The 13,391-nt window shown below is 38.8% G+C and overlaps 1 protein-coding gene across 3 annotated transcripts in view; it reads left to right on the forward strand.

Annotated features, from left to right (window-relative positions):
* Positions 1-3,963: 3,963 nt before the first annotated feature.
* Positions 3,964-13,391, forward strand: part of LOC108711286 (death-associated protein kinase 2) — a 54,506-nt gene continuing 45,078 nt past the window's right edge. For all 3 annotated transcript variants that reach the window (XM_018252876.2, XM_041586655.1, XM_018252875.2), the window contains exon 1: positions 3,964-4,107. The gene's annotated coding sequence lies outside the window, so the exon portion shown is untranslated. The remainder of the gene's footprint in view (positions 4,108-13,391) is intronic.

A 13,391-nucleotide genomic window follows, 5' to 3' on the forward strand; every position in this document is an offset into this window, starting at 1 on the left:
ATGTATTTGAAACCGGGTTCAGGCATGGCTGGGATCATTTACAAGGTTTTAGGAACTGGGGTTGATTGTGGGTGTGTATAATTTTAATGGGATGTGGGTTGGTGCTATGAACAGAAATGCCACAGTTTTATCAGATATTTGATATTGGGATTCCATTGTTGTCCTTTGTTACAAGCTTTTTACAAGTATGTATCAGCATCGTAATAAACATAACCAAACTATGTGTTAGGATTTACAGCTTAGCCTTGTCCTTGCTACAGTTAAAAGGCAAAGTTACAAAATATTGAGATCGGTCAAATTCTGTTTTCTGTTTACTTGTTAATTGGCTTTATAATAAACAATTTAATGAAAAAATGTGGATTTGCTTTCAAATTATTGCCTCATTACATTTGATGATGTTGCTGCGCTCTGGATGTAACTAATATGTTACTGAAAATTTCCTTTTGTTTTGGGTTTTCTTATATACCGGTCTAACAAGCAAAAGCTAAACCCAAACTCAGTTACCCATTGCCCAACCCTTCGGGCTATGGCATACTATGCATACAAATAGCAGCAACGACAGCACCCATTATTTGCCACAGACTGCTTCTTATTAACGGTAATAGGGAAGTACCTTCATTTTGCACACTGATGCCTGCTTTATTTTCTAAGATCATAGCAGCAGCAGATCCCTTTTGCTCATCTTTGTGGATTTTAATGAGACAGTTTACAATGTATCTCATCAATGAGCTCATGGAACTCTTGGCTACTTTATACTGGATGCTACCTCCTCCCTACGTATATAGGTGAAATCCCTAATTACATTTCAGTGGTTGAAATAATATTTGTATGTAAACGCTAACAGGGATGTCGCAGAAAAAGAAACAAAGGAGGAGAGCAGATGACTGTGGATGTTGGATAATAAGGGGCAGATGTCGGATATCTGAGGGTGGAAGCGCAAGTGAGAAATTGTGTGAGAATGGAATTTAAAAGTAAGGGAGAGCAGAGGTATAAACTGCACTGTATTGCATGGTGGAAAATGGGCGCTAGTATACATTACAAAGAGAGCAGAGTACAATATGGTAGCAGATTTCAAAACCACAAGATGTCATCATTTGCATACAAAAGTAAATAAATTGTTCTGATGAAGTAAAGATGTTATTTTTATACAATCCCTTTGTTTCCTTTACCATAAACACTGAAAATTTGATAGGTAAACACTGATAGGTTACCAGTACCAGACCTAGGAGTTTTGCAAGCCACACATTAACTGCCTAGTACCTTTCTCTGTCAAGGATTTACAAATATATGTATTGCTTCTATAAGGTGCCTGATTGGCAATGTAAACCACTTTCATTCACTTGGGCTAATGGCACACAGATCATAGTAAACGCAGGTGTAAAATGCTGACGTGTTACCTATGAAAATATGCATTGTCTGAGGGGTTGGAAACCTTAAACACTACAAACCTTAAACACTACATTTTACCATGCAAACAATGCATAGCATTAGCCTATAAATATCATTAAATGAGGAACACATTACTGACTGTTTGACACTTCTGTTACCGTAAAACTGTATTTCCCTTTTTTTTTCAGCTAGCTGAATAGTTGTAACAATGTAAAAAAGTATACATAGAAGACTCTGTTTTAATGGAAATTGTTGCTATATTCCTCTAACTATGTGTTTTTAAACATTTTCTCAGGGAACCAACTAAAGTTGCTGAATCAATTTGTTTTCCCAAATACACATACCTACCTACCCCCATCATTGTCTGTTATTGGATACAACCACCATTCATTCTAGGACACAGGATTGCTATCTTGGAGTTATATATTTGTATTGTGTAAGCTAATCACATGCAAACCTGCAGGACCTCACCAGAGGAGTTATACCTGTGGAATTTATTACCCCACACCATCAGACATTCTTCTACTCTTCAGCGTTTTAAATGTTCATTTGTATTGTATACCAATTTTCCCACCTTGTGGGATCTTGTTTGTTAGTTATTGTGTACCCATATGTACCAAACTGCTGAATATGCTGGTGCTTTATAAGAAAATATAATAATAATCGTGATATCACCGTAGCCCTGGATACTTTGCTTATAGTATTAAGAAGCCATTCAAGAAACGTTTAAAGGCTTTATTATTATTATTATTAATAATACTAATAATAATCTGCTATCGCAACATCAGCTGGCAGGGCATTCCACAACCTCACTACTTTCAATCAAAGTTCTGTTCCTCTAATCTAAAGGCCTCTGGTGTGTTGATCCTTTTTATGGGGAAAAAAAACCCTCCTATTTGTCTATAATGCCCTCTAATGCACTTTTAAAGAGTAATCATGTCCCCTTGCAGTCTTTTTTATAGTTTCAATCTTGCATTCCTTTTACCATTTTAGTTGCATGTCCCTGCACTCTCTCCAGCTATAAGAGCTCATTAATATCTGTCTTATAGTCTGGTGCACAAAACTGCACTGCATACTCAAGGTAACCTATAAAGATACAAAAGTATGCTTCCAGCCCTCATGTTAATGCTCTTATCACTTTAGTACGTTTTTCACTTAGAAGACACTGCCTGGAGTCACATAGATACTAAAATTCTTCCCAGTTAATGACACCCAAACACACACTACCATTTTCTGAATAACTTATTCAGAACGTTTTCAGTTACTTATGCCCTAGTGGATAACCTTACATTATCAACACTGAACCTATTTAGCCAATTTGCTGACCACAGTCTTCCTTCCTTCCTTCCTTCCTTCCTTCCTTACTTCCTTGTAATCTTCTTGGTGACATGGAGTGCAAGTTGCGGTTCTATCAGGCGCGCTTCAGCAATTACTGCCGTCTGAGGTTGCATTGGAAATGCCGCACCCGACCCATCGCACTTACATAAAGATCACCGACGGGGGTCCAGAGGGGCCGCAAAGAGCAAAATTCTCTGCGCTAGAAAAGCAAAGTTGCCGGTTTAATAACTGGAAATTCGGCTCTTTAAGTTACCAGGAGCGGCTTTTTGCCGCCCCTGGTAACTATTGGGGAGTTCTATACAATGTAAGACTACCTATTAAATGAAGGTGTGAACATGTCTGGGTGACTCTCACTATAAAACATAGTAGAATAAGGCGATAGGAGCCCCACGTGTGCTCTGTGCTGCAGCCAATATAGTGAATAATGTACCACCTAATTAAAATATGAGGATATTATAAGTTACCGAGGAGTTCCATGACCATATAAAAACACGAGGCAGAAGGCTGAGTATTTTTATACAGGTCATGTAATTTCAAGGTCACTTCTAAAAAGCACATATTTTGCAACAGGGGCACTTTACTTATTATAATACACACGTTTTGGGGCTCATCTATCAATACTGGGTAAATTTGCCCATGGGCAGTTACCTATAGCAACCAATCAGTGATTAGCTTTTTAAAGCCAACTGTAAACAGAACAATGAATGTAGCAATTTGATTGGTTGCCTTGGGTTACTGCCCATGGGCAAATTTGCCCAGTGTTAATAAATGACCCTCAATGAGTCATATGACAGAAATGACATGATTAAGCTCCAATTATAAACGATGACATCACTAAGCACCATTTATAAGGATATAATAATTTACAAGTCTTTTCATGGCTCTTCTGTATTATATTCAAGGTATTTAGCACATGGGAAGCAGAGAAGATCTTAATTGTGTTAATCATGAAATCACTTAGCTACAGGCAGCCGTTTGCTACACACTGATTGCAGCAATAGCACAACGTTCCATAAACACTAACATTGCTCACACCGCACTTATGGCAATGTGAGTAGGGGCAGAAGTTAGGCGAATCCATCCCCATTGCTACTGAGTGTTTTGGTCCCGCCGTTAGTCCCTCCCCCATGTTTGGCCATGTTTAGAGCAGCTCAGTGTTTCGCCAGTAATAATGTGTCCTTGTAGTGAGCGTGACTGCCTCAAGGTGGCGCCAGTCTTCTGTTTATACGGACGGTGCGTGTTATTCAGGAGTGAGTTCTTTGCTACGGAAGGAAAGTTGCGGCTCTGAGTCTCTGACAGAAGATTTGGGGGACAGCAGCAGAATGGGGACAGACTGAAAACTCTACAAACTCGCGGCGAACATAAAATCTGCCCTTGCAGGTGAGAGGGGCTGGGAAACTGATTGTCTTGCTTGAGAAGCTGGGGCTCGCTTTGGTCTGAAGTTGGGGTGAGTTTGAAGGTTAGAGCAAGTGTCGCGGAGCAGCAGCAGCAGCAGCCAGTGGCGAGGCATGAGGACAGTGTAGCTACAATCTCTCTCTGTGCTATTCCTGATTATCTATGTCTGCTTTATGGCATTCAGTGTAGCAGCTCCCTAAACAAATTTCATTTTGGGCTGGGGATTATCTACATATGTCATAAAAGTCACAATGAGAAAGACAAATGACCAATAAGAATACAAATTACCATTTTGCAATGTAATATTCTTCCTTAAACTTTTATTGCATTGCGAGTTTGAATTGACTGTTGCACATTTTAATTGTGCACAAAATTTGTTTGTGCAAAGGCATAAGTTTTCGCATTGCGAATAGTTTTACCGTTACCGACCTTTATTACATTCCCCCAATAGAGTTTGTGTGCGTGTTGCCCCCTGTAAGTGAATAGGTAACGTTTGGATTCTCCCACCATGATATCCAGCACCCAATGCCTTTATTATATGGGTAGGAAGTGGAATGTAAAATTGAAATAAGTATCATTGCTCTGAGTTGCATGCAAGGGTAATTACACCTTCCGTTGCTTGCAACAATTTAACACTTCAGCGTTCACTCAGTCTTTCTGCTCTCCATCAACAGTATTCTGAGGAAGGAAGCGAGAATGAAAAAAACAGAAGAGGAAATGAATGCGGCAGAGCATTGGGGAGACGGGAAGCATAGAGGAAATAAAGAGTGGGAGAGAACAATAGTAAACAATAGTAGGCTGGAGAGATGGGAGAGCAGAAGAGAAAAGGAATGTAAAATACATGTAAATTGAGTGAAGAAGACTTGTACATGGAAAGTGAGAACAGCAGAAAAAAATAGAGTTTGATTTTAGCCTTCTATCTGCACTGCAAATATGCAGAACAAAGGAAAGATAGGGAGCATAAAAGGAGAAAAAATGGAAGGGCACCCGGCAGAGCATTAAAAAAACTAAAGAAAAGACAACTATATATATTTATGAAATGAAAATTAAAAAATGAAGATCTCACAACAACTTCAAATTCTAGAGAATAGGAGACATGCCCTAAAGATAAAAATGGAAGATACTGTAAATGGTGAAAAAAGACAGAAAGGTTGAAGAAAAAGGGGTCAAGAAAAAAATGTCATAGATGGGGTAAGCAAAAACATTTGGCATAATCTAAGAGAAGAGTTTAAAGATGACTGTATAGCCCCTTGTTTAACGTGATCTTGTGCTGAACATTCTTTTTGCCTGTTATTTTTATGAACAAATATCTGTTTTTTTTTGTTAATTTCTGAGCTAGGCAAGGCAAACATGGAAACTGAAACCACTTAATGTTTCCATCTTCTTGTTCTTGCTAGATAATTAATCGGATTATCTCTGCACAGGTAAACACCCCCCCCCTTAATGCACTTGTATTTATCTGTAAGCCAAATCACAATGAAGGGGTGAAGGGAGGGGTTTGTTATACAGAGCTCATTATCTCTAATTAAACTAACTCAGATAATTACAGGGGAGGTAGTGTGTGTGTGTGAAAGTAAAGCAAATCCTCTGAGACTTCTTATATACTATATACAGTGCCTTGCAAAAGTATTCACCCCCCTTGGCTTTTTACCTATTTTGTTACATTCCAACCTGTAATTTAAATGTTTCTTAATCTTATTTTGTGTGATGGCTCTGCACAAAATAGTTGGTGAAGTGAAATGAGAAAAATATACATAAAATAACTTAAAAAAATAAAAAAACTGAAAATTGGCATGTGCATATGTATTCACCCCCTTTGACATAAAGCCCCTAAAAAATCCTGTGCAACCAATTACCTTCAAAAGTCACATAATTAGTGAAATGGAGTCCACCTGTGTGCAATCTGTCACATGATCTGTCAGTATAAACACACCTTTTCTGACATGGTACCACATCAATGGTACAACAAACCTGCCAAGAGAGGGCCACCCACCAAAACTCATAGACCGGGCAAGGAGGGCATTAATCAGAGAGGCAGCACAGAGACCAAAGGTAACCCTGACAGAGTTGCAGAGTTCCACAGCAGAGACTGGAGTTTCTGTCCATAGGACCACAATAAGCTGACAACTCCATAGAGCTGGGCTTTATGGAAGAGTGGCCAGAAGAAAAGTCATTACTTAAAGTTAAAAATAAGAAGGCATGTTTTGAGTTTGCAAAAGTCCCGTGGGCAACTCCCCAAATGTATGTAGGAATGTGCTCTGGTCAGATGAGACTAAAATGTAACTTTTCAGCCACTAAATAAAATGTTATGTCTGGCACAAACCCAACACATCCCATCACCCCAAGAACACCATCGCCACAGTGAAATATGGTGGTGACAGCATCATGTTGTGGGGATGTTTTTCAGCAGCAGGGACTAGGAAACTGGTCCGAGTTGAGGGAAAGATGGATGGTTTTTAATACAGGGATATTCTTGAGCAAAACCTGTGTCAGTCTACCTGTGATTTGAGACTGGGACAGAGGTTCACCTTCCAGCAGGACAATGACCCAAAACATACTGCTACAGCAACATTCAAGTGGTTAAGGAGAAACATTTAAATGTGTTGGCATGGCCTAGTCAAAGTCCAGACCTCAATCCAATTGAGAATCTGTGGTCAGACTTGAAGATTGCTGTTCACCAGCAAAAACCATCCAACATGAAGGAGCTGGAGCAGTTTTGCCTTGAGGAATGGCCAAAAATCCCAGTGGCAAGATGTGGCAAGCTCATAGAGACTTATCCAAAGCAATCAGGGTCGGACTGGCGCAGTCGGGGCCCACAGGGTTCTGAACCTTGGGGGCCCCATGTGCATGTGCAAAAGCCCGTGCACGTGTCTGAATGGCAGACGCACAGCACGCATGACAGGCCCACCGCACGCATGCGTGAACGTCAAGCACACCGCGCGTATCTATCTAGGACCAGATCGTGGCCGGTGGGTGCCCAAGAGTTGGGGGCCCACCAGGTTTTTTCCCAGTTTCCAACCGACCCAGTCTGAAACTGCCTGTAATTGCCGCAAAAGGTGGCACTACAAAGTATTGACTTTAGGGGGGGGTGAGCAGTTATGCATGCTCAAGTTTTCTGTTATTTTGTCCTATTTGTCGTTTGCGTCACAATAACATAAATAAAAAAAAATCTTGTTTTCTTTAGTCGACCGAAGTTGCCTCACTGAGGCAACTTTGGGCGACTATTGAAAACGCATCGCCGAGTGTGCTTTAGCGCAGGCTACTTTTCATTGTAGCCTATAGGAAAACACCTTGAGGCATTTCGGGGAGATTGTCGCTCAGAAGACGAGACGATTAGTCGCCAGGCGACAAAATCTCCCCGAATCTCCTCGCGTGGACTAGCCCTTACACTTAGTTGTTTATTTTGAATGTACTTTTGATGATTCAGCTGCGCATTGTATAACTCTGCTCTGTGGTCCACTTAGAAAATGGTAAGGATCACTAACATTCTTATGACATGAGTCACTGAAATAGTTTGGGTATCAGAAAGCTGCAGCCTTTATCAGACAATAGTTCAGTGATGGACTTCGCTATTACACACAATAATGGAGTAGGAGGCTTATTTTTTCCTTTAACTGTAAAAGTCCTAATGACATCACTAAACAGAGCAACAGAAACATCCCCAAGTGTATAACTAACACTCACAATATGACACTTAAAAATAGCATTAATCTAAACACTTATGACGGGGTATGGCTGCTTTCCATTGACATCAATGGGAAGTATCACAAGTTGCTTTGCACCTACTATTATCTCCCGAAAACATGCACCTTCATCTTTTTGAGTGATATTTTCAGGCACAGTGTGACACTTTTTAATTGATTGCAAAGCAATTCATGCTTAGTTCTGATTGCTGCTATTTAATTCTTTTGAATATGTTGGTCCTTTAAATTTTTAAAGGGCAAAATAAAAAAATGCCTAATAAAAGAAAACATAATTCCAAGCCACTTTGCAATATTGCATTCATTACAAGTTTTCTATGGTTTTTAAGTTATTTGTATATGTATCACTATTGAAAGCAGTGTTTGTCTGTCCCTTTCTATTCTCTGCCCTGGTGACTCAGACTGTTGATAAAATGTAAGACAAGGCAGCTGTCTTTGCTAGGGAACTAAAACTTTTACAACATTGTTTAAAAAGCATCAGCCAGGAGTTAAGCAAATGCTACGTTTAGTAGCAATTGTTTTTACTAAAACCTTTAAAAGCATTGGACATTTTCAATAAATGTATACTGAAAATTTGCTTAGAATTATGTTTTCTTTTATCTGGCAATTTTTTGTTTAGGTTGAATTGCCCTTTAAAGGCAAGACCTAAAGTCTCTTTGTCTGGCTAATTGCATAATTTTTAGTACAGTGATGCTGGTGGCAATGGAAATTGCTTGGATGTATGTTACTTGTATTTGCGGGGGCAACATGCAAAAGGAACAATTAAAGTAAAATAGATTCGTTAATTCCATCCCCTGCCATCTATGTGCCTTGTATTTGCAACTTCCATTTTATTTTGGATAGTGGACACAACCGATATTTACAAAGTATAGATTGGTGTGTACTGATGCAAGAACCTTTGCGAATAGAATTAAAATGGACACAATTTGGGGGTTTGCTTGCATTCATAAGTGTGTGCATGTTACATTCATGCAATGATTGGGTGGCTAATTGCACAGCTTCACTGAGATCTAAAAATTTTTAGAACCTGGTCCATGTTTCTGTGTTCATCATATAAAAATAGTTGATTCTATAGTTTGACATGCTCATTATCGCTGTATACTTGAATTTATTCTTCATTATTAACATACCTTAATTACTGCAACTAAAGCAGAAGTGAGAAGTTAGTACAGGGATTTCCTTTTTCTCAGCTTCCATATTATTAGTCCCCGCTAAGCTGGGCTGTATTGCTGCTGAACATCCTGTGAGAGTTATGGCTACCGCATAGTTGGTGCCTTTCTTTTTTTCAATCTCATATAAAGTACATGCTGGAAAATGACCTTTGTATCATGCTAGGTGTGGTACATGCAAAACTGTGGGCCAGATTAAAAAAACATTTTCTCCTGAAATGTTAACAGCTGCAAATAGCAATGTATCAGATGTGATACAGATAAGCCAAAAAGCAGGTTGCCACCTGGCTAGTATGGCTGGTATTATTAAAAGAGTTTACAAAACTTTTTTTCAGTCCAGTTGTTTTCAGATAGTTCACCAGAAATATAGACTTTTTTCATTTACTTTATCTGTTTTCTATTTGTGACTTTTTCTAAAGCAGCTCTGGGAACAATAACAATAAATTTGTAGCCTTAGGGCTCTTACTGACGAACGTTTTTACCTGCGCTCCCCTGCATTCCGTTTTTCTGCATTCAGCCGCAGGGGAGCGCAGGAATAGACACATTACATTTTTTCCAATGGGGCTGTACTCGCGTGTAGGTGCCGAACGCAGGAAAAATGCAACATGTGCGTCTCAACCTGCGTTTGGCGCCTACACGCGCCTGTGTGAGTACAGCCCCATTGGATATAATGTAATGCGTCTATTCCTGCGCTCCCCTGCGGCTGAACGCAGGGGAGCGCAGGTAAAAACGCTCGTCAGTAAGAGCCCTTACAGAGCATTTCTTTAGAAGTGAGTCAGCGACACCCATTTGAAAGCTGCAAAGAGTCAGAAGAAAAAGGCAAATAACTATAAAACTATAAAAAAATAAATAATGAAAACCAATTGAAAAGTTGTTTAGAATTGATTGTTCAATAACATAATGTTACATTTCCTTAAAGGTGAACCACCCATTTAAGGGGGTTATTTATTTAGGATCGAGTTGTGTTGTCCATGAAAATTCAAAAGTTTATATTTTTTTGGTCAAAATTCGCATTTTCTGGTTAAAAAAAAATAGAATTTTTCAAGATTTATTATACCCCAAAGCTGAAAATAGCTTGAATCCAAAAATAAGCAAGCTAAAACCTGTCAAGGCGATGTAGGAGTCAATGGCAGGGTTTCCTTGAACCATTTGAAGATGTTAGCCTTCATGATGTTCGAGTTTTTTTCAGAGGGTTTTGCCTGAAAACGCAAACAATTCAAGCATTTCGAGTTGTTAACCTCGAACGTGCTGATTGGAATTTTTTCCATTCGAGTTTTTTTCTAAATTAGTATTCGAGTTGTGCGTTCATGCAAGTTTTACAAAACTCTATAATTCAACCTTTGATAAATAACCCCCTAAATCTAATGTTCAGTTTTGGAAAACCAGTCAAAAATAAAATGTGAAAAGCAATAGAAAAAGTCTTTATTTCTAGTGAGCAATCTGAAAACAACTGAACTGAAAAAGTCTGGAAAGTGAACAGTCTCTTTAATAGTACAGAAAGATAAGGATAAAGGAATGCCAGTATTTTCTCATGAAAAGCCATAAACATTGTTGCTCATAAATGGAAATACAAAAATTGTGTAATAATTCTAACTGCATCTTGTTTTCAAAGCCATTCGTTTTTCCCTTTTAAAACATTTCTGTTAAATGTGAATTCACCTTTGGGCACGTACTAAATATATGTAGTTTTGCTAACATTTAAAATTATGTTAGAACAGAGAGGTACTTTACTTTGTCATGCTAAGCTTTCATATTCACACTAATTCTGCTCATTGAAGAGCAAACACATTCAAGTTCTTATCTGGTATTTATATAGAGCCAATACATTTTCTGTAGCTTTATGAGTGATTATACATTAACATCAATCCCTACCCAGAGGAGCTTACAATGTAAGGTCCTTATAACATCACAACACACTAGGGTCAATTTAATTTGAAGGCAGTTAACCTTCCAGTATGTTTTTGGAGGGTGGGAAGAGTACCTGGAAGAAACCAATATTTAGGTAATGCAGCCAAACCATAGTACCAGTTATAATGAAAAGGATTAGAGCTAAAGAGTGGCCCCTTACAAACCACAGTTGCCCTGCCAAAGATTTTTATGTATGATCCAAAACAAGATGGAATGTTAATTGTTTAATTGTTTAATTAACTCAGGCGCCACACCTGCATTAGCTTTATGTTGGCAGTTACCAGTGCTATTAGAAACAGGCTGCAGTAATTATTGGAACAGGAATTTTATGTTGATACACCCATAAAGTCACAATGCAAAAACAATAATACATTAAATAAAACCTTATTTTCTTACTGCTGTGCTCCCCAGTTTCACAGATAACAGCAGATGTTTTAGTTTCATAAAACAAAATTACATTAAAGGAGGAGAAAAGTCGTTTAGTACTTGGGGGTGCCAAATGTTAGGCACCCCCAAGTGAATGTATTTACTACCTGAAACCCCAGGGCGGTGCTGCTATCAGCAGAAAACAGCACTGGCCCGGGGTTATTCCAGCGAGCACCACAGAGCGCCACTTTTCCGGCTTCTTCTTTCTTCATGTGGCTACGCATGCACATTAGAGTAAAAAGCCAACTTTAACTGAAAAGTCAGCTTTTTCATTTCATTCATGCGTCTGCCCTGGGAAATTTGAAGAAAGAAGAAGCCGGAAGAGAAGCACAAACAATGGCCGATGTTCAGATGCCTACAAAGGTGCCCTATCAAAATTTTCTGAAAATCAAATAAAATATTTCAAACCCTCAAAATTTTCCGGCCAGCCCTATCAACAAACCATCCGGTATCCAAGTCTTCTGCCAATATCAGTCAGCTCGTCTCCCACCATACACACACCGAATATTGTACGAAAATGTGTTTCATACAATATTATCAGTGTGTCTATGGCAACAAAACATCTGTAGTTCTTTGTAAAAATCCCATAATGAAAAGAATGAACCCTACATCTTGAAGTTTGTAGATGCAAGCTTGTTACAACTTGGAGATGTGAACAATTCATCAGCCTTACATGTGTGCATGCTTTAATGTGCTTTGCTTAATTTTGATTGCAGGATGAAACGCATTCTTTTTTATTGGCTGTACAGGTGCATCCGAGAGCCAAATTCGTGTGGAACGCATCATGTTGTGTTTCATTTGTGTTTGGTGGTTGGATGAACCTGTGTCAGTAGAGCAGTATAGGGAAGAGCAGGCTGTGTTTCATCCTGCGCTCCCATGCAGTGGAACTGCTGTGTATAAGGGGCCTTGGACTCCAGTCGGTATTGTGTTTATTATGTGAGCTAACATACCTTTAAAATCTAACCTTGTGGAGAAAGTGTTTAAAAACTTGTCCAGACACAACAGGAGTCTCCATACAGGGATTTCTAAATACCTGTAAAAAATAAATTTTTCCTAAATATAAAAAAAGGAAAAAATAAAATTTTCAGCAAACAATAGAAAATGTCTTTGGAAGACTTGAACAAGAATGAAAACCCAAGTGTGGATGGTGAGCACACTCATAAGAACATTATAACTTCCCTAGCATATCTTTCTCCTATTTGCATGAGTAAGATTTTGCTGCCGCATACTATTGACACATGGTGGAATTGTGGGGAATAAACAGCAACTAGTATTTTGCACTTCACAATGGGTCCATGGAATGTCTTTTTTTGTCATCTGATTTAAACAGGATCCTTGAATAAGGGTACAACCGTGGGAAAAAGCCTAGTGAGGGGTTATCTGTCCGTTTATGCGCAAGTAGAATGGTGTTTATGGCCTCTGTGAATGACAAGTGTGCTTGCTACTGATGATCACAAAACAAAACCTGTGGCAACATGTCAGCCAGTAGCAAAAATATCAAATAAAAAAATAGACAAATACAAAAGTATTGTAGAAGTGAAACATTTATCGGTTAAAAATAAAAATACACTGCAAGCTTTCAGAGCACCAAGGCCCCTTCATCAGGCAAAATACAAATGAAAGCTGGAAAGGTACAGCACATATACTGTATATATCTATACTGTTAGATCATTGACAAATATTCATGGGCAATAAATTAGGAAGTTGCAGATAGATAGTGAAATTTAATAAAAGTAATTAGGATGGGTTGTAAATAGTCCAGGGGTTTGAATTTAGTCAGGTAACATAGCATGACATGAAACCTGACCCTAAATTCAGGCCCTGTCTTAATGTGATAAATAATTCCATACACTTGAATTTTTAGATCTTCCTTTCCCATTCAGTTTTAGGGCAGAGACATACGGTCAGATTCAGGGAGATTAGTCAAATCTCTTCTTCGGGGTGATTTATCTCCCCGAACTGCCTTTCCGCTGGCTAGAATGTAAACCGAAACTCAGGCAACTTCAGAAAACGAAACACTCAGAGTGCCATCCCGCTGGTGATTTACATTCTACCCGGCAGGAAG

The sequence above is a fragment of the Xenopus laevis genome, chromosome 3L (genome assembly GCF_017654675.1).
Source record: "Xenopus laevis strain J_2021 chromosome 3L, Xenopus_laevis_v10.1, whole genome shotgun sequence".
NCBI lineage: Eukaryota > Metazoa > Chordata > Amphibia > Anura > Pipidae > Xenopus > Xenopus laevis.